The sequence below is a fragment of the Anguilla rostrata genome, chromosome 4, assembly GCF_018555375.3.
Source record: "Anguilla rostrata isolate EN2019 chromosome 4, ASM1855537v3, whole genome shotgun sequence".
Classification (NCBI taxonomy): domain Eukaryota; kingdom Metazoa; phylum Chordata; class Actinopteri; order Anguilliformes; family Anguillidae; genus Anguilla; species Anguilla rostrata.
In genome coordinates this window covers 41,401,709-41,426,383 of record NC_057936.1, presented here as the reverse complement: position 1 = coordinate 41,426,383, position 24,675 = coordinate 41,401,709, and the positions used below count along the sequence as shown (strand labels likewise).

The window sequence follows — 24,675 nt, the reverse complement described above, 5'->3', positions numbered from 1 at the left end:
TCATTGTTGGTAACCCGTTGTATATAAGTGGAATAAACCCCTCCGGGCTGTCCCGGTTATTAGAAAATAATGTAGGCTACTTCGGTGGTAGTATGGGGTTACAGAAGAAATCATATGACAGATGGACCGACGACAACGGCAGTGGGCTAATTTGTCTAATCTTCGCGGTACTTTAGACCCCGGTGGAAACGCAGACAACCATTGGCTGAAGGAACCTTTTAGTTCCTGGTAAAGTAGTTCCTGGGACTGAAAGTTCCGGGTAATTTTGGTGGAAACGCGGCTTAAGACAGCCGAGGCACAATCCACTTCCATTTTTCCAGTTTCCTGGAAACATTCCCCTCAATATCTTCCCAGTTCTTGCGAACATACTCCTCCGAACCCATGTGGACCCTCAAAATCTTCAACCCTTTCTTACCCCAATTCATATTCCCTGGGAGTGTAGGGAGTATCCTTCCTCTCCACAGACCACCCAACAAAGCCTCACTTTTTTCCCAATTGACCTTTGCTGATGCAGCTCGCCCAGGGCCTGTACATCCCTCTGATCCTGAATCAGCACTGTAACATCATCTGCTTATGCTGACAATGTTACGGCTTTTCCAGCCCCAGGAACCATCACACCCTTCACCCTTGTGCATAAAAGATTTAATAAAGGCTCTATGGCTAGGGAGTAGAGCTGTCCTGACAAAGGGCAGCCCTGTCTTATTCCCCTCTGCACTTCCGACGACAACTTGTTGGCAGCCATCAGGCACTCTAAGAAGACCTCCAGATGATCAGTCCCAAGAGTTCCCCAGAAGCGCTTATAAAAAGCTGATGGCAGTCCATCCACTCCAGGTGCACGCCCTGATGCCATCTGTTGCACTGCTGCAGTCAGTTCCTCCAAACTGAGCACACTGTCCAACCCAGTCCTCTGGTCCTCCCCAAGCTTCGGGAGGTTATGAATTAGAACATCTACCTGATGCTGATCTGCATCCCCAGCACTAAACAAATCTTCATAAAAACTCACTGCTGCTTTCGTAATTTCCCCTCTATCATAAGAGAGTCTGCCATCTCGTAGCCACAGACAATGCATCTGCTTCTTTTCCCCTACCACCTTCTCCAAATTAAAAAAGAAAGAGCTAGGAGCATCCATGTCTTTTAAAAAATTATACCGAGCCCTCACGATTGCGCCTTGTGCTCTACCCCACAATAAAGCACCAAGATCACTGCGCATGCGTGTTAAAACTGAATTCAGCTGTTCGTCACTCCCACCCCCATTTGCTTTTCAATACTTAGTATATCCCTTTCCGGTTCCCCCACCACCCTGTTTAACTCCTGTGTTGCAAAAACAGTATATTGCTGACAAAAAACTCTAATTTGTGCTTTCCCTATTTCCCACCATTTGTGACTTGTAATTAGGTTTCATTCCCCTCCACTCTTCCCAAAAAGTTACAAACTTTTCACAGAAGGAAATATCTTCCAAAAGTTTGTCATTTAGTTTCCAATATGTTATCTGAGCTTGTGTTTTAGCAATAGATAAACATACACTGACTAAATGGTGATCAGAAAAACCACAAGGAGTAATGCTGGCTTTACAACTCTATTGGAGTTTCTCCTACACAGATAAAAACGATCAAGCCTTGCTACACTCAGCCTATTCCCCCCAGCTCTGACCCACGTATACTGCCTGGCTGTAGGGTGCTTATCCCTCCACACATCATGCAGATGAATCTTCTTTAGAATACCTTCCAAAAGCACTGCAGAAGCTAAACGTGGTTCCTCCCCATTTGGTCCATTGTAAAATCAACAGTGCAATTAAAATAACCCCCTAATACAATAATGCTCTCCTGACCAATTTTTGCAAGCTCTTCCTCCAGTCTTTTAAACTCTCTCACCCTCTCTCTGCCACCGTTGTGAGTGTATACATTTATAAATACAAAAGAGAGGCCCTTTAATAGTTGCATCCACTATCAACAACCGCCCTGGCACAATTTCCGTTATTCTTTGTATATTTATCTCCAAGCCTTGTGCAAAGAGTATGGCCACCCCCCCACTCACGTTTGTTCCATGGCTTAAAACATGGTCCCCCCTCCACCAAACCCCCCACTCCAGCTCATTGCAACTGTCCGTATGCGTTTCCTGTAAAAACATTACACTTAGCCTCTTTCGGCTAATTAGGTCAGAGAGCAAGAATCTTTTCCCCACTTCCCTGCCACTGTTCATATTAAGTGAGCCAAGAGATATGACCACCATGTTTAAAAAAAGGTGAAGAACAAAAAAAGAAAAAACCATGAAAAGTGCTCTGAAACCAGATGTTTTGTGCCTCATTTCCATTTTTTCTGAGGTGATGCAGAAAACTGTGGATGAAGATACAATTTAAATTTTTCCAGTTATTTACAGACAAGCCCTTACGAACAGTCATGCAGTGCTTTTTAAGCCTAAACCACTTTTGGCTCGAAAGAATGTCTAAACCCACAGTCTTCATGTAGTGTTTTGCCGATCGCAAAAACTTTTTGCCGTCCGGAAACGACTTTATGACATTGACAGCTTTTCCTTTAGTGTAATCCAAATAGTCGCTTATTTCCTCAAGTGAATAAAGTGTAACGTCCCCTGTTTGGCTAGCTGCAATGTCAGAGATAGTCGAGGAATCTGATAACTCTCCCTCATCTTCCTGCATATCATCCGTTTTTTTACTCCCCGTATCTGATTCCATAATTTCCGCCTCTTCCCCTACCCCCGGAGCAACTCCGCCCGTCTCTGGGGCTGGCTGCAGAGGCACCACTACCTCTAAACACTGCCCTCTTACCCCTACACGCATATCGGCCCCTTCCGATAAACCTTCACAATCAACCCTCCCCTCCTTTCTCTCGGTAGACTGACCCGTATCTCCCCTCTGTCTGCGTGTGCTACTATTCGTCCTTTTAAACTCAGGCCGCCCCACTCTGGCCACAGCCTGATTCCCCTCAGCAGCCTTACTGCAGCACTCTTGTTGATCTACCGTCCATTCCTCATCCCCGGCCTGCTTTACTGTCTTGCTTGTACCCTCACCCGCACCCTCGTTCGGCTGACTCCCCGGCTGTGCACCGGTCTGAGGATCAGGCGCAGCGCTGGCTTCCCCCCTTACCCCATCTTCATTTTCAACACCATTTTCTCCAGCTGGCACATTCTCCCGACCCTTGTCTTTATGCGGGCAAGCTCGCCTCATATGTCCGATATCCCCGCACTCAAAACATTTCAGACTGTCCGTACTAGCAAACACCACATACAAACTTTCAGTGTGTTTTAAACAAAATGACACGTCCATTGTTTGTGAAGATGAATTTAAAAACATAAAAACCTGTCTTCGGAAAGATAGAACATGTTTTAATTCAGCGGTTTAACATCCCAACGAGATCATTTTCATGGGGCGAGTGAACTTTCCAAAACGAGAGAGCTCATCTTCAATTGCTTCATTCTTAATAAACGGGGAGACATTTGAAATTGTTACCCTCGTAGCTGGAGCCGAAAGTGGATTTACCTGTAAGAATACCCCTTTAATCCATAAACTGCTTGCAATTACTTGTGCCTTATTCATTTGTGATGCCGAAACAATATTATCGCCCCCTACCTGCTCTGCAACTGCAACCAGCACCTCTTCAACCGACACACTATTCTCTGCTACGCACCTTACACCATGACGGAGAGACAGTGCCTCCCCGTCAGATTGAGACGCCATCTCGGCGTCTCCACAAACAAACAAAAAAAACCCCCCACTAACTCCACTAAACTAGTTCAAAACACCAAAAAAAGATATTGAATATATACCTCATTAAGCAGTAATATCAGCTAATTTCAAGAAAGTATACCAACACAAATACAGAGAGCCCTCTTCCCACAGCCACCCTCCACCTCAGAGAGAGAGAGAGAGAGAGAGAGAGAGAGAGAACCAAAAATGGTTTAAGAGAAGGGTCTTAAGGGCCAATCTTAATGTTTGTCTGCATGCCTCCAAAGGGCATCCCTCATTTTCTCTCAGTTCACTGACTCAGTCCTCTCTGCCTCAATTTCAATGACCATATGGTCAGAAAAAATGGGGGGGAAAGACGGAGCTATCTTGTCATTAGGTAACTAGATACCTAAGCTAGCTGATATTAGCGGACTAGTAAAAATGCACAGTCTGCACAATCATCTGGGCCAACATAAAAATCAATGCCAAAACTGGTAATGTTACCAGTTGTGTGTCCTGCAGTTGTCTAGTTTCTGTTATTCTCCTATATCTGTTATTATTTGAAGCAGATATATACTAATGGAGGACTCAAGCATTTTTGATGCTTTTGATTTTTGTAGGTGTTTGAATAATGTTAATGCTATTAAGGAGTGAGAGTCTAGTCATTGTTTATGTGACCTTGGATAGTGTAGTGTTGTGGAAGTGTAACCGAGTGGAAAATATGTTCCTACTAAAGTCACTAGATGGCACTGTGCCTTTTTGGGTATCCCCTAATTGAGCGGTGCGCCAGAGGAAATTGCACGAGAGGAAGCAGGAAGTGGAGAGCCTTCCATTTTGAGCAACTTGCCTCATGTGGAGCATTTGCAGTTTTAAATGGGTAAATATTCATAAAATGTTGTTTCTGTACAAAATGATCGAAAGATGCACACTAATATGGTTGTATAGAAGTACAAAATGTTACGTTTACCGCCGATGGTAATTTAGTTGGTCGGATGTTTGCAGATTCTATCCACATGTGCTGAGTAACTCGGGAGAGAGCTGTGAGGCTCATACTTTCTGAAAGCATTGTAAATTCATTTTGCAGAGATATGTTGTTATCAATCCTACTTGAGAACATTTAATGTGTGTACAGTGTACCGAAAATAATGTTTGTTTTCCTTGTGTAGTGCTGTATGGGGGGGTTGATGGCCTGCCGCCACATGTGCACCTGGGTTAGCACAAAGATAGAATACAGTGAGTATATTGAGATATAGGCTACTGCACACTTCATTTGAGATTTATGTACCAAATGTTTCATGTTCTATGTACTGCCTTTGACTGTTTGTAGTTTTGTTTATTTTCTTTTATTTAGTTAATAGAATGTACAGAGCTACTGCTACAGTTGTTTATGCATTGACTGAATTAGGCACTTCAGCCCCTTAGCGCACAAGCCAAATCTGGCCAATCCTTGCCCATTTAGGGGGTACCCTATTTAAAGCTTTATAACTCCAGATGTGAACACCACAGAAACTTGAAAAATGGCTTAAATGAAGCAAGACATTTGTACCATTTTCAATACTAGCTTAGATTACTTTATATTCATAATTTTGGAAGAAATAAAGTGCCACAAATGCAGTTGTCTAGGGAAAAAATCTAAAATGAATTTTCTCTTTTTTAGTTCGCAATGAAATACTGAGAGATTGCATATATACAGCAAGTTAAACTATACATGTCATGGGTCAAAAATGTCTTGAGCACAAGTTCATAATATCTAAGGGTGGATATGTAGAACTACTAAAGATCTATGAAGCAAAAACTAAGCAGTGTACCCAGCATCTTCAAATCTACCCAAAATGTCTAAATTATGCATTGCTGTAAATCACAACATATTCACGTATTTCACTACAAATCAACTGTTTTTACTCAAGAAACTCACTGTTGCATTATTTCCAAGTGGGAATTACAAGCTTTCTGCCAGTACAGTGGTCTAAAATAGCTAGGGATCCAGAAACATATCCAGAATCTCTCCAAAAAGGAATATAATGCTTTTTGTCCATTGTAAAGTGCATAAATGAGCCCCTGATGAAGGTTTGAGATGAAACATTGATATCAGATTTAAAAAGAATGAAACAATGTTGTCACGCAATGCTGTACAGTACCTAAATGTGTAATAATTAACTCGTAACTTGTATGGATTTCTATTCCCTGTCGTCTCGTATGTTTTCTTGTATGGGGATGGGACGATATGAAAACAATTTTCAACTGTCCACCACATTGTGGCAATGTTCAAACCCTCGTCATCACTGTTGCATGCATCACAAAGACTACTAGACTACCAACGAGCACTTGCATTACAGTGTGAACTATCCTCATTATAAAACACCACTAACCTATTTAAAGACACTCAAAAATAATGTATATAACCGAAATATTTTGAGCAGTAATACTTACATAACAATGTTTTGTAAGTATTACTGTTTTCTGTAGATAACGACAGACAGTAAATCAATGATAGGCTATAGTTATATCCGCTTCTCTCTTACACCAGAAAACGATGTCAGCTTGGTCTGTCAGCAAACATATGGCTTAGCTATGCCCAGAAGTCCTCAATAATAATAGTATTTTCCAAGAAATTATGAAAATCGTTGACAACATTTCGTTAGGTGCAGCGTCTTTTACAGAGTGAATGCGATCATAACAACTCTTTCGATTACGCTGACCTATAAACGCTATTCCAAAAGCAAAATTAGACATGTTATACATTGTTAGAAAGCTTATACTCTCACCTACTGAGTAAACAAATTGTCTGTCAGACCAGACTGTAGTAAAAAGGGCGACAACTCCGTAAACAACATTACGCACAGCTATTTTGGAAGGTACCCAGGTGTAAACACCTCACAGCTAGACCAATGAGGGTTTGTAGCTGGAGGGGAAGGCACCGCGTGTTTTCCTTTGGCTGGTGTGAGTCAACAACTGAGATGTTAGTTATTTTTCCTCTGTTCGTAAGAACAGGGCACAATTACACTTAAGAATGCACTGGTTCCGTCGCCGCAGGTTAGATATGAAGGCGCTGCTTCATATCCCGCTTAAGACTGGCCTGAAACGGGCCAGTAGCATTCTGGTTACTCTCCGTTCGCAAACGGGGCTATGCTGTCATCAGAAATATATCTGATCTGTCGCCGGACTGTCAATATTCCAATGGGAGCATCAGAATATTCACAAATGCGCGGAACAACACATCAGATATATACATGACCACAGCAAGTAAGCGTAACAGTTACTAGGTTTTACTCTCGTGATAATCTGACTCCAAATGAAATTAGAATTTAAAATTTGGGTTTAACTATACGTGGAACTTGGGAGTGGTTACACTCGACTCTATCTTGTGCCATCATTCCTCAATATATGCTCCCGGGCTTTAGCATTATTGTTAAATCTCAGTTCGGTGAAGGACCCAGAGGGTAGGAGGCTGACCACCATAATACATGCCTTCCTTTTTGCATAGATAGTTATGAGCCCAGGACAGTGTGTATGTATCGGGCTCCTTAAGGCGAATTTGACAAGAACCGGCGTATAACGCCCATGGGTCCTCTTAAGCCAAAACACCAGAACCAATACCACCAATCCCGTTAGCGGGCAGATCGTGGTCGCCTATCTAACTTGAAGACCTCACTAAAGACGTTCACTGTACTAGAACCCTGATCAGTAGGTCCTAGTCATTGTCCCCCTGAGTATTTAATCGGAATTTCGGCTGAAAAGAAGATAAAATGGATTAGAGTCATGAAGACCACGCAAGTTAAAAATAATAAGAATATATTTAACAGGCAGGTAGGTCATTAGCTTCAAATTCACAATCAATTATAAGGTTTAAAAACATAAATACAGAGTAAAAAGTTCTTACCCAGCCTGTTTAGCTACACACGAAATCAGAGTCTGCGCAGTGTGGGAAGTCGATTGCGATCTTCCTCGACAGGATTGTCTCCCTTCCTTTTAGGCCAAATCCCGTGTTTGATCGAGGTGGCATTGCCATAAATTAACCTGGCCGAATAATAAATCTCGAATTTCGGCCCCCACCATTTGGAGGCTGCTGTTAAAACAATTAGTGGGGAAATCGGGAAAAGGAGATGATTACCAGAGAGGACATTCCATTGTGTTAGTTTTTCCCTGAGTTTCTGAAACTATGTTTTATTAAATGTTATTTGGTATGCAACATATTTCATTCAATTTCTTGAATTTACCTGAATACGCCCATACCAAACATGTCCAGGGGATGTAATATTATGGTGCAGTTGTCATGAAAATACCCTTTTGTTGTACCATTTTACATGCAATCCATGTTATTATTACATAAGGCATAATACAGTAATACAATGAAAACATGTGCATGGTTTGTACGGTTTTCCGGGGTTTGTAAATAGGATAAACAGATGGTTTAAAGTCCAGATCCAGAAAAGAAAATAAAAAGTGTAATGACAGAGGGGAGTCAAGCGCAGTTGCCCCACCATTTTGCCAGAGGCCTGATGATCTTTTTACCCTTAATGACCCCAACACACACACCCCCACAACCATAGACAAAGAGACCAGTTCCCCTTATCTTAGTTGTGTCCAGATGGCAACATTCCAGAGAGCCAAATAGCCTGCTCATCCCGAGGAAGTCCGAGTAACTTATTGTTTTAGCACTCGGCTCTGGGTTCTTTGAAGTCCAGGATGAGTCCCAGCCTGCAGGCTCATTCAAATGCCAGCCTTTTCTGAGTCCCAGTTTGACCCCCCTCTACACAGGCATCCCAATTGCGCATATTTCACAAACGGATTGTACTAGACAATATATGACCACTCGGTCTCAAAAGGGACATCTTTATGCGTAAAACCGATGGTAAGGTTTAGAGCCCGACCGATATATCGGTTTGGCCGATATATCGGCCATTATTTGACTTTTTTGACGACATCGGGATCGGCAGTTATGCAGCCGATGTGTCCCAATTTTTAAATAAGTATAATAAACAAAAAAAAACATTGATTATTTATCTGCACTTGTCTGTTCGAACGTTGTAATTGCTATTTACTAGAATTATCCAGTAGAGGGAGGTCTAATACAAATGTGAACTGCAGCAGCTGACACGCTACTTCTGTAATAAGACTTTTTTCACTTGTGCCTCATCCAATATTCTCTACTGCAAGACTTGTCTGTACAGATTCGATTGCCGCAATGAAGGTATGTATATTTAGTGAAAGTTTTTAATTAAATGTGTTTATCATTCCTCATTATCAAGTGAGCGAGCTAGCTAACATATTTGGTTCACTTTAGCAAGCTAGCTGGCTAGCAAGCCTTTATGAAGTGGCAGTGAGCACATAAGCAGCGTAGGATCTACATTTCCAGAGGACATCGCTGTATTTTCAAATAAATAACCTGCCAAAATAAAATGGTGATTGAATGCATCACACATTTGTTTTTTATCTGAGATAATGATACTATATGATGCTGTGTAGTCAACTCGTTATTGCAAGCGAGTGTGTCATCTAGTCACGCGTCATCGTAGCAAGCTAACCAGACAGTAAAAACGCTGATAAAACACTTCTAACGTGGATCATTTTAAGACATGTTATCTAGCTTTGTCGTGATAACATGAGAGAAGGATTGCTGTTGGAGAAGTGAATCAACCAACAGTTAGCGTGGGTAACCTGCACGAAAGCGCATTGTAGTTTTTTTCACGTATTTCATCCTGTCAATTTAATTTCATTTAACGTTACACTTGATTCACTCATTAGCTCCGCTAGATAATGTCTTACTCTTTGAGATCATGTAGTAGAAATAAAATAAGAAAATATAATTCATTTAACTTACTGAGAATATATAATAAGAAATAATGAGGCTGTGTCAATAGCTAATGCGTTATTGCGAGCGACTGTGTCATCTAGTCACGCGCCAGAGCGCATTGTAGTTTTTTTCACCACCGAATTCTTATGGACAGGGAAGCTCGCTAGATAAAGTCTTACTCTTTGAGATCATGTAGTAGGAATAAAATAAGAAAATATAATTAATTTACTGAGAATATATACTAAGAAATAATAACAAATCAATAACAATAATAATAATATTCATAAAAATACATGTTTGAAACTGATTTTTTAAAATTAATTTTTTATAGATGGCTGGAAAAGAAAGGAGTAAAAGCAAGGTATGGAGTTATTTTGATTTCACACACTTAAAGATGGTGTGAATATATGTATATATTTAATTTAATATAATCTTTTACATTTTTTTTATCTAAAAAGTTCTTTGTGTGTTTATTTTTATTTTTATTTGTTTGCTTATAAGTTAAATATTCTTAAGTATAGAAACTTCAATAAAATATAAGTTTTTCAAATTGATTTGAAAATGTTGCACTTTTTGACAAAATATCGGTCAAAACATCGGTAATCGGTGGGCTAGGACTCTCCAAAATCGGGATCGGCATCGGACCCAAAAATCTGGCATCGGTCGGGCTCTAGTAAGGTTGTATATTTATTCAATATTTAGTCCCAGATATTGACTGTAGAATGACATGGTATCTTTTAAGAAAACTTTTTCTCGTTTATTCAGTTATTCAGCGAGCAGCGTTTTCACTGCTGTATTGGCACATCTCAGGGCTATTGTCGGGTTTATATTGTTGCTATGACGGAATACGATTTTCGAGTGGTGAAAGTATATTTTTATGAATGCCAAGGTAGACAATATTGCCCATTATGTCATGGGTGGGGGGTGTAGCTGCAGATGAGACTGCAGGGAGGGTTTGTGTGTTAAATGAACGACCAGAGCGACAATGGTGGGGCTGCGAAACTGCGTATTTGGCATAGTTGTCATTTATCGTCTACTAATGAAACTAAAACAACGCGTTTCTGCTTTTAACTCATTGTTAAACTCTTTGGTTGCAGTAGCACTGAATGTCTGAGTTTAGTAATCTCGGCACGCCGGCGTGCCGACCACTAGGGGCCTCGCTAAGAGGTTAAGTTAGCCTAGAATTTCAGTCACTCCATTTAATTTGTTTATGCACTTAACCTCTTAGCGCATTGCCCCTAGTGGTGGGCACGCCCGCGTGCCTAAATTACTAAACTCAAACATTCGGTGCTACTGCAACCAACGTGTGAGATGAAAACAGAAACGCGTTGTTTCCGTTTCATTAGTAGACGATACATGACAACTATGCCGAAAACGGAGTTTCGCAGCCCCACCATTGTCGCTCCCGTCGTTCATTTAACACACACCCCCTCCCTGCAGTCTCATCTAAAAAACACCCCCCACCCTTGACATAATGGACAATATTGTCTATCTTGGCATTCATAAAAATATTCTTTCACCACTAAAAATCGTATTCCGTCATAGCAACAGATAAACCCGACAATAGCCCTAAGATATGCCTATACAGCAGTGAAAACGCTGCTCACTGAATAACGAAATAAACGAGAAAAAGTTTTTAAAAATGATACCATGTCATTCTACAGTCAATATCTGGGACTACATATTGAATAAATATAAAACCTTACTGTTGGTTTTACGTGTAGAGATGTCCCCTTTGAGACTGCGTGGTCATATATTGTCTTGGACAATCCGTTTGGGAAATATAGGCGCATCTGTGACGCCTGGGTATCTTCAAAAATAGCTGTGCGTAACACCACACCTGTTGTTTACGGCGTCGTCGTCCTTTTTTAGTACAGTCTGACTTGATTTACAATTCATTTATTCGGTAGGCGAGAGTATAAGCTTTCTAACGATGTATAACATGTCTAATTCTGCTTTTGGAATAGCGTTTTATAGGTCAGCGTAACAGAAAATATTCTTAGCATAGCATTCACTTACGCAATCACTCTGTTAGCAGACAAATACGATGCACCTAACGAAACGTGTTCAAGGATATTTCGTAATTTCTTGGAAAATACTATTATTATTGAGGACTTCTGAACATAGCTAAACCATATGTTTGCTGATAGACCTAGCTGACATCGTTTTCTGGAGCAAAACAGAAGCGAATAGAACAATATCATTGATACCGTCTCTGTCTCTATCTACTGAACATAGAGGAGATTTCATCATTGCTATGTAAGTATTACCGTTCAAAATATTTCGGTTATATACGTTATTTTTGAAATTGAGTATCTTTAAATAGGTTAGTGGTGTTATATAATGTAAATATTTTACACTGTAATGTAAGCGTTAGACGGAAGTGTAATAGTTTTTGTGAAGCATGCAACAGTGATGACGTCATAGCTGGAACATTGCCAAAACGTGGTGGACGGGTGAAAATTGTTTTCATGTTGTCTCATCCCCATACAAGAAAACATACGAGAGTACAGAGTATAGAAATACACACGAGTTAATTATTACACATTTAGGTACTGTACCGCATTGTGTGACAATGTTTTTGCATTATTTTTTTAATCTGATAGCAATGTTTCATCTTAAACCCTCATAAGGGGCTCGTTTATATGCTTTATAATGGACAAAAAGCATTTTATTCAATTTTGGAGAGATTTTGGATATGTTTCTGGACACCTAGCTATTTTAGACCACTGTACTGACTGAAAGCTTGTAATTCCCATTTGAAAATTATGCAACAGTGATTTTCTTGAGTCAAAACAGTTGATTTGTAGTGAAATACATGGATATGTTATGATTTACAGCAATGCATAATTTAGACATTTTGGATAGATTTGGAGATGCTGGGTACACTGCTTAGTTTTTGCTTCATACATCTATAGTAGTTCTACATATCCACCCTTAGATTTTATGAACTTGTGGTCAAGACGTTTTTGACCTAGCACATGTATAGTTTAACCTCCTGCATATATTCAATCTCGCAGTATTTTATTGCGAACTTAAAAAGTGCAAATTTATTTTGGATTTTTTGTCAAAACAATTGCATTTGTGGCACTTTATTTCTTCCAAAATTATGAATATAAACTAATCTGTGTTAGTATTGTAAATTGTACAAGCGTTCTGCTTTTAACTCATTTTAAGTCTCTTGGTTGCAGTGCTGAAAGTTGAGCTTTATAATTAGCGGTGCCACCTAATGGGCCAAAGGATTAGCAGAATTTGGGCTGCCTTAAGGGGTTAATATAGGTAGATTTGGAGCCAAGATTTATGAAATCTTTTGAATGCTTGAATAGTGAGCTACATTTTGAAGTGAGACTTTGTGTCTGAAGTTGTAAATTTGCTTGTGTAGCAAAATCTCTGTTAAATTTAAACCAAATTGAACACTCCAAATTAATTTAATACTACTCTCCCATTGTGAGAGTATGTCAGGTAATAAAGATCCCTGAATATGTTTTTGTGTCCTGTGTCATTCTAATTTCACCAGGCTACATAAGCATGGAGTAAGCCCGGCCAACCTCTAACTTGACACTTGGCAGATGGGATATCTGCCATCTCAATATGTTGGCAGCTGCAAGGAGGGACACAATGACAATTCAGAACGGCACTCAAATTTTCAGGATTGCACATTCAGTCTGGGTGCAGCGGTAGTAATAATAATAATAATAATAACGCTCTTGCTGTGCTTGGAACAATGCATTCATATAGTGCCTTTACTTCATGATCTCAAAGTGCTTTACAGTGAAGGGATAGTGTCACACACCGTGTCACACCCCGTTGGTGAACAGAAGACACAGGAAGATATGGGAATTCCAGAATATACTAGTTATTTTTAAATGGAGAGAGAGAGCACGGTCATACAGAAATTAAGTAAAACCTTTTTGCCTTTCACCCTCATGCGATTCAGGTAAGAAATTATAATTTAATACAACAAACTAAAATAACAAATACAACATAAACTAAACAGTTCAACATCTTTTCAGCTTCTTGCCAGTTGGCGCAGCTCTCTCTTGGCTTGGCGATTCCTCTGTCACAGCTGCCAACTGGGAAGAGGGTACACTTTAAATCCCTAATTCATAATACACTCCAGGTGTGTTCTCCTACTTAATCAGTCGGCGTGGTCCTTTGATTTCCCTGAACCCACAAACTGAGCCCTGCCACAGATAGAAACTCATCTCAACGTCAGCATCACTGGACATTTTCTACACTATATGATGTGTTATAGATGGCAGCATGGTCAGTATTTTTAATCGATTAAAAGTATAAAAACATGGCTTAGTAGGGAGTTTGTACAATCATTGTTGATAAGCAAGGCCCCGGAAAATATACAGAGCGAGTTTTTACTCTATCTTGAACAGGATATCCTTGAATCTTTTCCCCTCACGAAGCTATACTTTGGGTCGTTGTTGCCGAAGTTAAAATATTTCCAAAGTAAATACATGCTGTTTCTCACAAGGTTCACATGTTAGCCAGTGAGACCTAGAGAGAATCATGCACTATCCCTGCTGAAATTTCTAGAAGACAGGGGTATTGTTTATGGTACAGAGCTACCATGAGGCAGCTGTAGAGTCTACCTGCTGCTGGCAGTACGCTGTGCTGTGTGCAGATGAAGTTTTCTCAGGCTGATAAGTTAAGGCAAGTTTGACTGTGAGATAGTGTTACAGTTTGTCTCAAATGACTTTAGTATCATACATGCACACACACACACACACAAACAAACCTACACTCACACGTGCACACGGACATCCCACACAGCCTCACATACACACAAATACACAGACATGCTTTCATTTACACAGCTAATGTTTAGTATTTAGCTATTTTGATAGGAACTGGGGGTTATGGCCAGATTGGACAAACATTACATTTTTAGGCCATGAATACCAGCAGTGGGTTTGAGGTTGGAAGCATGCTTACATTGAAAAGGGCATCACAGCCACAGTGAATTATGTCTTCTTATGGTGATGAATGTGTGATGTTATGGGGTTGTTTTGGATATACTGGTCCTCTACCAGTCTTTTCAGTAAGACAATGCTCTGGCGTGTACATCAATCTCAACCAAGAAATGGCTAACTGAAAACACAGTTATTGTTTTGCAATTGCCATCTTAGTCTGCAGACTTTAACACAATTAAAAATTTGAGGATTGAATTGAAAAGGACAGCCCTGAAAGACTGGATGGAGGATCTGAAAGATGTTGCAAGATTCTGTGGCAAAAAGATTTATTTTATGTTCATCAATCTCATACACCATTGTTTAAAAAATGACTCATTTTTTTGTTATCCTTGCAAAGGGAAAGAAGTTCTGAAAGGGGTGGGAATAGTTGAATATCACTAAATAAAATGTTTTTATTGTGTTAGCAATGGTGTGAATAATTTTGGAGGGCATTGCAGACTAACATATTCATGCACACACAAATATAGACTCATAGAGACATGCAGATAAACAGATGCAGAAACAAAAGCTGGTACACTCTCTCTGTCTCTCTCTCTCATATATATGCACATGCAGATAAACAGATGCAGAAACTTAGACTGGTACTCTCGCTCTCTCTTTCTCTGTCTCTCAGACCCTTACAACCAGAGGAGGGGAAAAAGAGAAGAAAAAAAGTAACCTCCCCCCTTCCCATACACATATGCAAGTGTAGATAACATTTCCAGTTTATTGTTTAATTTAGTTTCTTCAGGCCGATTGTCAATGTACAGGTTTTTGTTGGGCTTGTCAAATTTTATAAATGTAATGGGTATGGTATTTTCTCATATATTTTGTAAGAATTGTTTTTTGATGGCCAGTTGTCCCAGGGGGTCTCTGTCTGGGTAGAGCTGGATTGCTCATCAGTGCCTTGTGCTGGTAACAGTGTGGCTCAGTCTGATTCAAATGAACCTAGAATTTGAGTGCTCTTTTTCAATTGTCAACAGGAGCAGGAAGCGACCTGATTTGGCCCTGCATGCGTTATTTGGGGCATTTCTGTGGACATGTGGTATATTTTTGCAAAACTCATGGAGAAATTTTTCGATTTGATTTCCATCCCACTGTTTTTAGTTTTTTAGTGGGGGGGGGGGGGGGGGGGGGGGCAGGCATAAAGGAGGATGGGCATGATAATGCCGTCCAATATTTTTAGCCTTTAAAAAAAAAAAAAAATTACATAGTAGCCCCTGTGTGCTTTGTCCCTTAATGCATTTATTGCCATGTTGAAACTTCTTGAAGCACTAATCACCAGACCCAGGTAAGTATAGCTGGTGGTATGCTACAGGGTTTTGGCTCTAAGGGTGAAGTGGGTATGGCTCCAAGAATTGCTCTAGGTATGATAGGCTGTACTGTAACCCCTGTTCTGTGGGTGAAAGAAAAACTAGGTCATCCGCATAGGGTGAACATTTTTTTAAAATTTATTTATCATGAAGTGTGAGTCCAGGAGCAGCAGTCTGTTCCACAGGGTTCGTACGGTCATGAAAAACCTGGAAAAGTCATTGAAATTTAAAATGCAATTTCCAGGCCCTGGAAAAGTTATGGAAAATAATATTTTATAAAGCCTAATAAAGGTTTTGGAAAAGTAATGGAAATATAGCTAAAGTTGCATCAAATATAATTACTAATTAATCCAATCATAAAAATAGTATGTATAGTAATAAAACGTAAATTGGCACGTAACCTTCGCGGTATTTTCGTGATGTGAGAAGTTAATTCGGTCCGGCTCAGTCTGTTTACAGGCACGCCTCTGCTGATGTAGCAGTTAGTAAACGTAGGCCCTACTGTGCCGACAATATGCCAAGGAAGTGCAGCTTTAATAATATATCAGGGCTCGAAATTAACTTTTTTACTTGGTAGCACTGGTGCTCCCAACTTCAAAAACTTAGGAACACCCACCGAAATGTAAGGAGCACCAACAATATATGCAATAGATTTTTTATTGATAAAAACGACAACATAACAGTACGGTTTACAAGTAACAGTTAAACTGTCACGCATAAAATGTGTCGACTCTTCAAGGAATTGCGTGTTATGCATTCAAACGACAAAGCGCTTCTCGTGACATTAATACCGCTAATTAAATCAACCGCCAGTAAACTGCATCGGAGAAATTAGCTGTTCCAACCGGGTCGCTACACAAAACGTCCGCTTCAACTTTTCAGCTTTCGATAACGCTAATAAAGTGAACATAAACTTTTGTCTTCAGGTAACATTAGTTAACGCGTTAGCTCTCTGTGTCGCGTGACAGTGGAGTGCAGCGAAAGGGAGTGATTGAAGGCTAATATTAACCAATTTAAAATCAGCGTTAAAGGTGAGAATGTCAAGCTCGCGATTGGTTAGAAGGGTCACCGTCAGCTCACAAGGGACATGCTGAGTGTTCTAACTAGCGAATGTACAGAGGTAGAGACGTTAGAGTGTAAAAAGAAAAAAAAAAAAGGTTGTACCAGAACAATTATTTGCACTCGCACAAATGCTCCCAATTATATTTCGAGGTCGCACAGATTAAATTTCGGGAGCATATGCGACCAAAATGGTCGCAAGTTCGAGCCCTGTTTGAGACATTGACAAAAATGTTAAACTATTCGAATTAAAATATGAGAGAATGTATCTAAGTGTGTCTGTCTGGTGTTTATTTGTTTTAGAGAGGCACCATATGTTTCAGATGCAGACCTAATTTTACTTAGTGTTATTTATTTATTTATTGACCTTTCAGCATTATTACAGGTTCATAAAGACAGTTGTCATTAAAAACACTGAATTATTTTGCTGTTACAATAAAACATCAATACTAAGTAGACAAAAAATTTTAAATATTGCAATTATCTAAGCTGAGATCGAATCTCGTATCCCAAATTTAAATTTAAAATCCGCTGTCATTTAGGAGTCTGCACATATAGGGGATTGGTGATCTCCTGTATCTCTCAGTTCGACATCTTGGGATGGCCAGTTTGTTTGAGTTCCTTGTCTGACGACCTGTGAGCTCCTCCCTGAGGGGTGGTAGCCAGTCACTGAAGTTGGACTTTAGCAGCTTTCTGGCAAAGCCAAGACACAGTTGAGTGTGTCTCTCTGATAGAGTGCACAATCCGAGATGCAGAGAGCCTCTGGGTACCCTGAGTACCTCTGGCCAAGTATGGTTTTACAAGCCCGTTTCTGCTTTCCAGCCTTTTAGCCTGGTCTTTAGTCAGGGAACTGTGCCAGACGGGGACTGCGTACTCCAGCACCGGGCGTACGTAGCCTGTGTAGATGGAAACCAGTTCTGGGTCTCGGACACCAAATTTCTTCAGGCGACGCAGAGCAAAAAGCTTCCTGTTCTCTGAGGTCAGCATGGTGGACCAGGTGGACCACCTGACTGTCCCAACGCAAATTACTCTGGATGGTGACCCCCAGGACCTTGACAGTGTCACAGACTTCCAGGATGTTCTGCTCAATGGAGAGAGTCGGCAGGGCGGGTGGATGCCTCATGTGGGTGACATGTAAAACTTTACATTTCTTTGGGTTGAGTTTCATTTTGTGCTCCTCTACCCAGATATCAAGACCATTCAGGGTCTGTTGGAGGGTACAGGGTAGTTGGAGCTGTTACAATAAATCATTTTAAATCATCCCGCTGAGATAGTCATTTGTTTTGGTCATGGAAATTCAGTTAAAGATTGTGGAGAAGTCATGGAAAAGTCATTGAAAATCATTGGTGAAAAAGTGTATGAACCCTGGTTCCAACTGTAAGGCCAATTCATTAATGTACAGTAACTTCAGAAAGTATTCAGACCCCTTCACTTTTTCCACATTTTGTTACATCACAACCTTATTATAAAATGGATTACATTAATTTTTCTTTATCAATATTATTTTATTAATCGATCTACACACAATACCATGTAATGACAAGGCGAAAACAGGTTTTTAGAAATTTTAGCAAATTTATGAAAAATAAACTGAAATATCACATTTACGTAAGTATTCAGACCCTTTACTCAGTACTTTGCTGAGGCACCTTTGGTGGCGATTACAGCCTCAAGTTATCTTGGGTATGATGCTACAAGCTTGGCTCACCTGTATTTGGGGTATTTTTCCCATTCTTCTCTGCAGATCCTCTGAAACGCTGTCAGGTTGGATGGGAACGTTGCTGCACAGCTATTTATAAGGTCTCTCCAGAGATGTTCAACTGGGTTCAAGTCCGGCTGGGCTACTCGAGGACATTCACAGACTTGTCTTGAGGCCACTCCTGCATTGTCTTGGCTGTGTGCTTAGGGTCATTGTCCTGTCGGAAGGTGAACCTTCGCCCCTGTCTGAGGTCCTGAGCACTCATATCTCAAGGATCTCCTTGTACTTTTCTCCGTTCATCTTTCCCTTGATCCTGACTGGTCTTCCAGTTCCTGCCACTGAAAAGCATCCCCACAGCATGATGCTGCCACCACCATGCTTCACCGTATGTATGGTATTGGCCAGGTGATGAGAAGTGCCTGGTTTCCTCCAGATGTGACGCTTGGCATTGTGGCCAAAGAGTTCAATCTTGGTTTCATCAGACCAGAGAATCTTGTTTCTCATGCTCTGAGAGTCCTTCAAGTGCCTTTTGGCAAACTCCAAGCCGGCTGTCATGTACCTTTTACTGAGGAGTGGCTTTCGTCTGGCCTCTCTACTCTAAAGGCCTGGTGGTGGAGTGCTGCAAAGATGGTTGTGTTTCTGGAAGGTTCTCCCATCTCCACAGAGGAACTCTGGAGCTCTGAGTGGCTATCGAGTTCTTGGTAACCTCCCTGACCAAGGCCCTTCTCCCCGATTGCTCAATTTGGCCTGGCAGCCAGCTCTAGGAAGAGTCCTGGTGGTTCTAAACTTCTTTCATTTAAGAATGATGGAGGCCACTGTGTTATTCAGGACCTTCAATGCTGCAGATTTTTTTTGTACCCTTCCCCAGATCTGTACCTCGATACAATCTCAGAGATCTACGGACAATTCCTTCGACTTCATGGCATGGTTTTTGCTCTGACGTGTACTGTCAACTATGGGACCTTATATCGACAGGTGTGTGCCATTCCAAATCATGTCCAATCACTTGAATTTAACACAGGTGGACTCCAATCAAGTTGTAAAAATATCTCAAGTATGATCAATGGAAACAGGATGCACCTGAGCTCAATTTTGAGTGTCATAGCAAAGGGTCTGAATACTTATGTAAATGTGATATTTCCATTTTTTTTTAAAAGATTTCTAAAAACCTGTTTTCACTTTGTCATTATGGTGTATTGTGTGTAGATTGATGCGTATAACAATGAATTTAATCAATTTTAAAATAAGGCTGTAACGTAACAAAGCATATAAACAGTGAAGGGTTCTGAATACTTTCCGAAGGCACTGTAAATATTGAAGAGTGTTGGACTCAGACTGCATCCCTGTCTCACTCCACCTCCCTCCAGTTCTTTTATTTCCAAATTTGATACTGCACTTTGTGGGTGGGGATGGCAGATTTAACCTGTGCGCAGTGATTACCTCACTACGCACAGGTGCAGCCACTCCTGTTCCTGGGTCCAATTAGCCTGGCCAATTATCTAATTATTAACCAATTATCCAATTGGCCAGGTCTAATTAGCTTGACCCAGGCAGGTGTGGCTGCTTAAACCAGCCATCCCCACACCACACACTTATTCTGAGTACATTGATTTTATGATGTCATAGACTTTACCTCCTACACCACTTTGTAAGATTTTAAAGAATAGTCCATTGTGCCAAACTGAATTAAATGCTTTTTTGAAATCAACAAAACATGCAAAAATTATTTATTTATTTGTTTGGTGGACGTGCTTGTTTATGAGTGTGTGTAGGGTGTAAATATGGTCAGACGTGTGATGATTTGGTAAAAAGCCAGTCTGACTCTGACTCTTAAGATATTGTGTTCTTTAAAGAAGGCCAGTATCTGGGCATTGATTGTACTGCAGAAAACCTTCCCTAGATTACTGTTCACACAGATGCCTTGATAATTGTTTTGGTTGGATTTGTCTCTACTTTTAAATATAGGGGTAATCAGGCCTTGTTTCCAGATTTCAGGGAAACGCCCAGTAGTAAGTGCTAAATTAAATAATTTGAGGATGGCCTCAAGTAATTTAGTGCTGCTATGTTTTAACATCTCTGTGCAGATACCATCAAGCCCAAATTATTTTCTGGCCTTTAGGGTCTGTAGCTTGCCTTTAATTTCCTGCAGAGTAATAAATTATTTTTATTGTTTTTAATAGTCTTTTAAAAGTCTTTTAATTGTTGAAGTCTGATTAGAATTAAATTTTTTGCTTTTAGGTTTTTCATAAAGTTCTTTACAGTGTTTTTTCCAGATATCGCCGTTCTGTATTGTCAATTTTTCTGTCATGTTTGTCGAATTTAGTTCCCCAAGTCCCAAAATGAGTTTTAATTCATTGCATTTTCGATTTAGTCAATTTCTTTGGCCATATATTGCTTATTTTTCCTTCTGAGAATAATTTCAAGTTTCTTCAGTTCGACCTTATCCTTGTTGAGTATAGGTACCGGACTCTTTCTGCAGAAACGAATCCTATTTCTTGTATGATACACCTCGTTGTGCCTGGTTATTCAAAGGAGGTAATTTTCTCTGCCCAACCATTAATTGGTAGATATTTGAAAAAAAAACAGGATAATTTATTGAATAATACATTTATGAGGACATGCTAAATAAAGACATGCCTCACAATTTACAAACTAAACCACAGACAGTATTAACCACACGCACAGCCAGGGTAGCAACTATGGTTCATTGACAAACTTAACAGTTTCTACCTATTGCCTAATGTGGCAGAATATATGAAGGTCTCCTTCACAGGTCCGGGGGAAAACTGTTGGATGCTGTACAATTCTCATCAGCCATACTCTGGAGAACTTGTCATTTGGAAAGTGATGCCTTTTGTTAGGGTTTTTTTATTTTATGTTTTCTTTGTTTTATGCCTCTTGTACCCCCAAGAAGTAAACATCAGAAAGCCACAGTTGTTATTGTCCATTCACCACTTGACAGAGTGACTGCCCCCGGCACAGTGCCACTGTAGTGGAGAATGTGGGAAAGGCTCACTTCCCCTTCCATGTATTGAGCTTTCTGCTTGGCCTTCAAATTTGCCAGGGAAAAGACTTGGCACCAAAACTAAGTAAAAAATGCGGGCAAACTATTTTTGAGGCCAGCTGGGGCCATTACCTTGGAAGACTTGAAAGTCTATTCCTTGAATTTCCTGACTGAAATGTCAACCCAGAGCCCAGCACAGCAGTATGCACCCGTGAGTAGCACCTCACCACAAGATGGACCAGGAAGTGGATGAGGTCCTATAACCCAGGACCTCAACCCCAGGACCTCAAAGAAATTGGGAATGAAGAGTCCTGTGTGTATCTCATGCACCACTTTGCATGGTGCGAGTGGTGTGGAGAGCCTACCAAGCATTGTGTTCCCACTTTAGAATCCACTAGTTCTGGTGCCGTGTATCAATCTGTATTACCCTACGTATGCTCCTGCAGCCAATGACAGAAGATGAACGGTATGCACCGGCTATGTACTGCTCTCCAGGGCTCACTAGACACAGACATCCCAGACTCCTCCAGTCTCCAGCATTCTTCAGCTGTCCCAGACTCCCAGTTGGCGGTACTAACACCAATAATATGGTATACAAATAAGTAAAACATTCACAGATGCCATGCTGATGATTGTTTGGACAGTGTTGCACAAGGAGGAGCCATTTTAATTGAATCAATAATACAAAAATCCCAGTTGCCCAGCCTACAGCTGATGGGGAATAATGCTGCTATTACATCCCAGTTTTTTTTTTGTGCTTTGTGTTTTTGCCGCGATCCTGTTCGGAAGATGCACCAAAGAGGAGATGTAGGCTGTTGCCTGACAACCTCCTTTGGGAGACTGACTCCACTGGATATCGGCAACTAAATCAACTGAGGGTTGCCTGTTGATGCGGATGCCAAGACCATCACAAAGCAGCATTATTTTAATACTTCTGGACTATATATTCATTATATGCATTTTTTTTGTTTGTCTATAGTCCCCAGTCCACTGTCCACAATCCATGTTTTCTGCCATCTGCTTATCCTGACAACACCATCACGTCTGTGCTTACAAACCTTTCTGTAACGTGTTTGTTAAGTTGCCAGTTGTTGAATTTGTGTTAACTTTAAGTTATACAAAATTATTTTTGGTAAGAGTAGAGGTTTTTAGGATAATCAACAATTGCCCCAGTTCCTACTCAGATACATCTACGAGGGACTGAAGGACAGACTTTTAGAAAAGAGGACCATTTACCAATATGGCTAGGTTCCATCTATCCACTGGTTGCCCAGTGAGACCCTGTGACTTGAACTTCTATATATGCTTTTTAACATGTTTAGAATAGATACATGTCCCTGCTTTGCTGTACAATAAACAGTCGCTTATTGTTTTACAAATCACTTTGTTCTCAATTAAGTCTTTTAGGCTGTAGTTATTGTTGAAGTGCCTTCATGTTACGTCCAATAGCGCACACCTGTATTGTATTTCCGGTGGATTTCGGGTCATGAAAGTGCTAAACCACAAAAAGGACAGTGAGTACCACACTCAGCTTTATGTTTATGTATCTTATGCACTATGCCCTGGACAACCTTTTACCACACAGTGCCTAAAACCTTTCCCCTCTATGAGAAGGGCTTAAGGGGTGAACTCGGACAAAGATGCCTTAGGAAATTGTGTGTGTGTGTGCGTGTGTGTATACATGTGAGTGTGCGTGTGTGTGTGTGTGCGTGAATGTGTGAAAGTTTGAGTTAATTGTTTGACAGCGAGGAAACAATCTCTTTCTCATACTCTCTCTTTCTTCTACTCCAGATGCAGCACCTCTGTAGCTTCTGGAATCAGACTGCCTGAGCTGCACTTTGCCAATTAAGCCCCATCCAGAAAGACATAGAAAGAGAGTGAGAGAGGCAAAAGATAAGAGGCAGTCAGGCTTTGAAAAGCCTTCTCATTTGTGAAATTCTCAGGGTGTCTCTGCATCAGAACTTACTTGCTCTGCTGTTTTGCTCTGTGGATGAATGTGTACACTGTGTACAAACTGCAGGCAAAGAGCAAAACATTGCAGGATTCTTCTGAAGTCTGACAACTTGTGTGTGTGTGTGTGTGTGTGTATGTGAACGAGAGAAACGGAGTAGTGCAGATGGGCGTATGTATGTGCAAAAGAGAGAGTGAGGACATGTGCATGTGGGAGAGAGAGGTAGATAGAGACTGAGTAAGGATGCGTTGGTGATCCCGGCTGTACAGTAAGTTATGTAAAAATGGGCCAGTCCCATGCACTATTTTGGCAGCACCTGTTTAATAACATTGCCGATCATCAACTATTTGCATTAAGGTACACATTATGTTTTTTATACATTTATACAGTATTTCAGTCTTAGCGCTCAGTTGATCCATTCACATCTGATAAAACCAAAAGGCTTCTGTTCCAACCATGCCCATTTCCTTTTGCCTGGCAGAGAGCTTTGTCTCCTGTTGTGGGAGACACATATAACTGACATCTTTGGGCACAGGCATAATATAATTCAGAGATTGTTGACAGTGTTCTTGTTTTAGAGGACTCAGTGCTGTAAAACATTACGGGTATACTCTTTGTTTTCTTTTTGACTGAACAGATCCTTTCGACTTGTTTGGTGTAAAACTTTTGTTTTGATTATAAATGCATATTTCCATATCAAAAGCTTTTTTGTTTTACATCCTGATCCGATCCCAATGTAATAAATAAATACATAAATGTATAAATATAAGAATAGATAAATGGATGAGGAAATTCACATTTATTTATTTGTTCATTCATTTGTTCATTCATTCATTCATTCATTCATTCATGTTGCACTCTTGGTCCTCCATCAACCATCTTGTGTGGCAGAAAATCCATGAATCTATTGATGAATCATTCATTGCTGATTTTAACATTAAGCTTCATTGCTTGGTTTAGTCAGTATTTTAGTATTACTGCATGTTTAACTTTGTTTCACACCTTGCATGTGTGGAAGATTGAGTACCTGTGGTACCACAGTTGCTACATAGCTGTAAAAATATTTGTGGCATCTAGCAATGCTCTAGTCTTCAAGATTTACACTTCGAGGGAGAACTGTATGGTTACATAAAATAAAGTCACATTTGCTTCGGCTAGAAATAGCTGTACAAAATAAGTAATTGTACCTTACTGAACCCGTGTTCAGCAGTT

At 40.4% G+C, this 24,675-nt stretch overlaps 1 long non-coding RNA gene across 1 annotated transcript; it reads left to right on the top strand.

Annotated features, from left to right (window-relative positions):
* Positions 1-4,734: 4,734 nt before the first annotated feature.
* Positions 4,735-22,891, top strand: LOC135253422 (uncharacterized). Its single transcript, XR_010329601.1, has 2 exons — positions 4,735-4,912; positions 22,302-22,891. It is a non-coding gene; the product is annotated as an uncharacterized LOC135253422 (long non-coding RNA).
* The last annotated feature ends 1,784 nt before the right edge of the window (positions 22,892-24,675 follow it).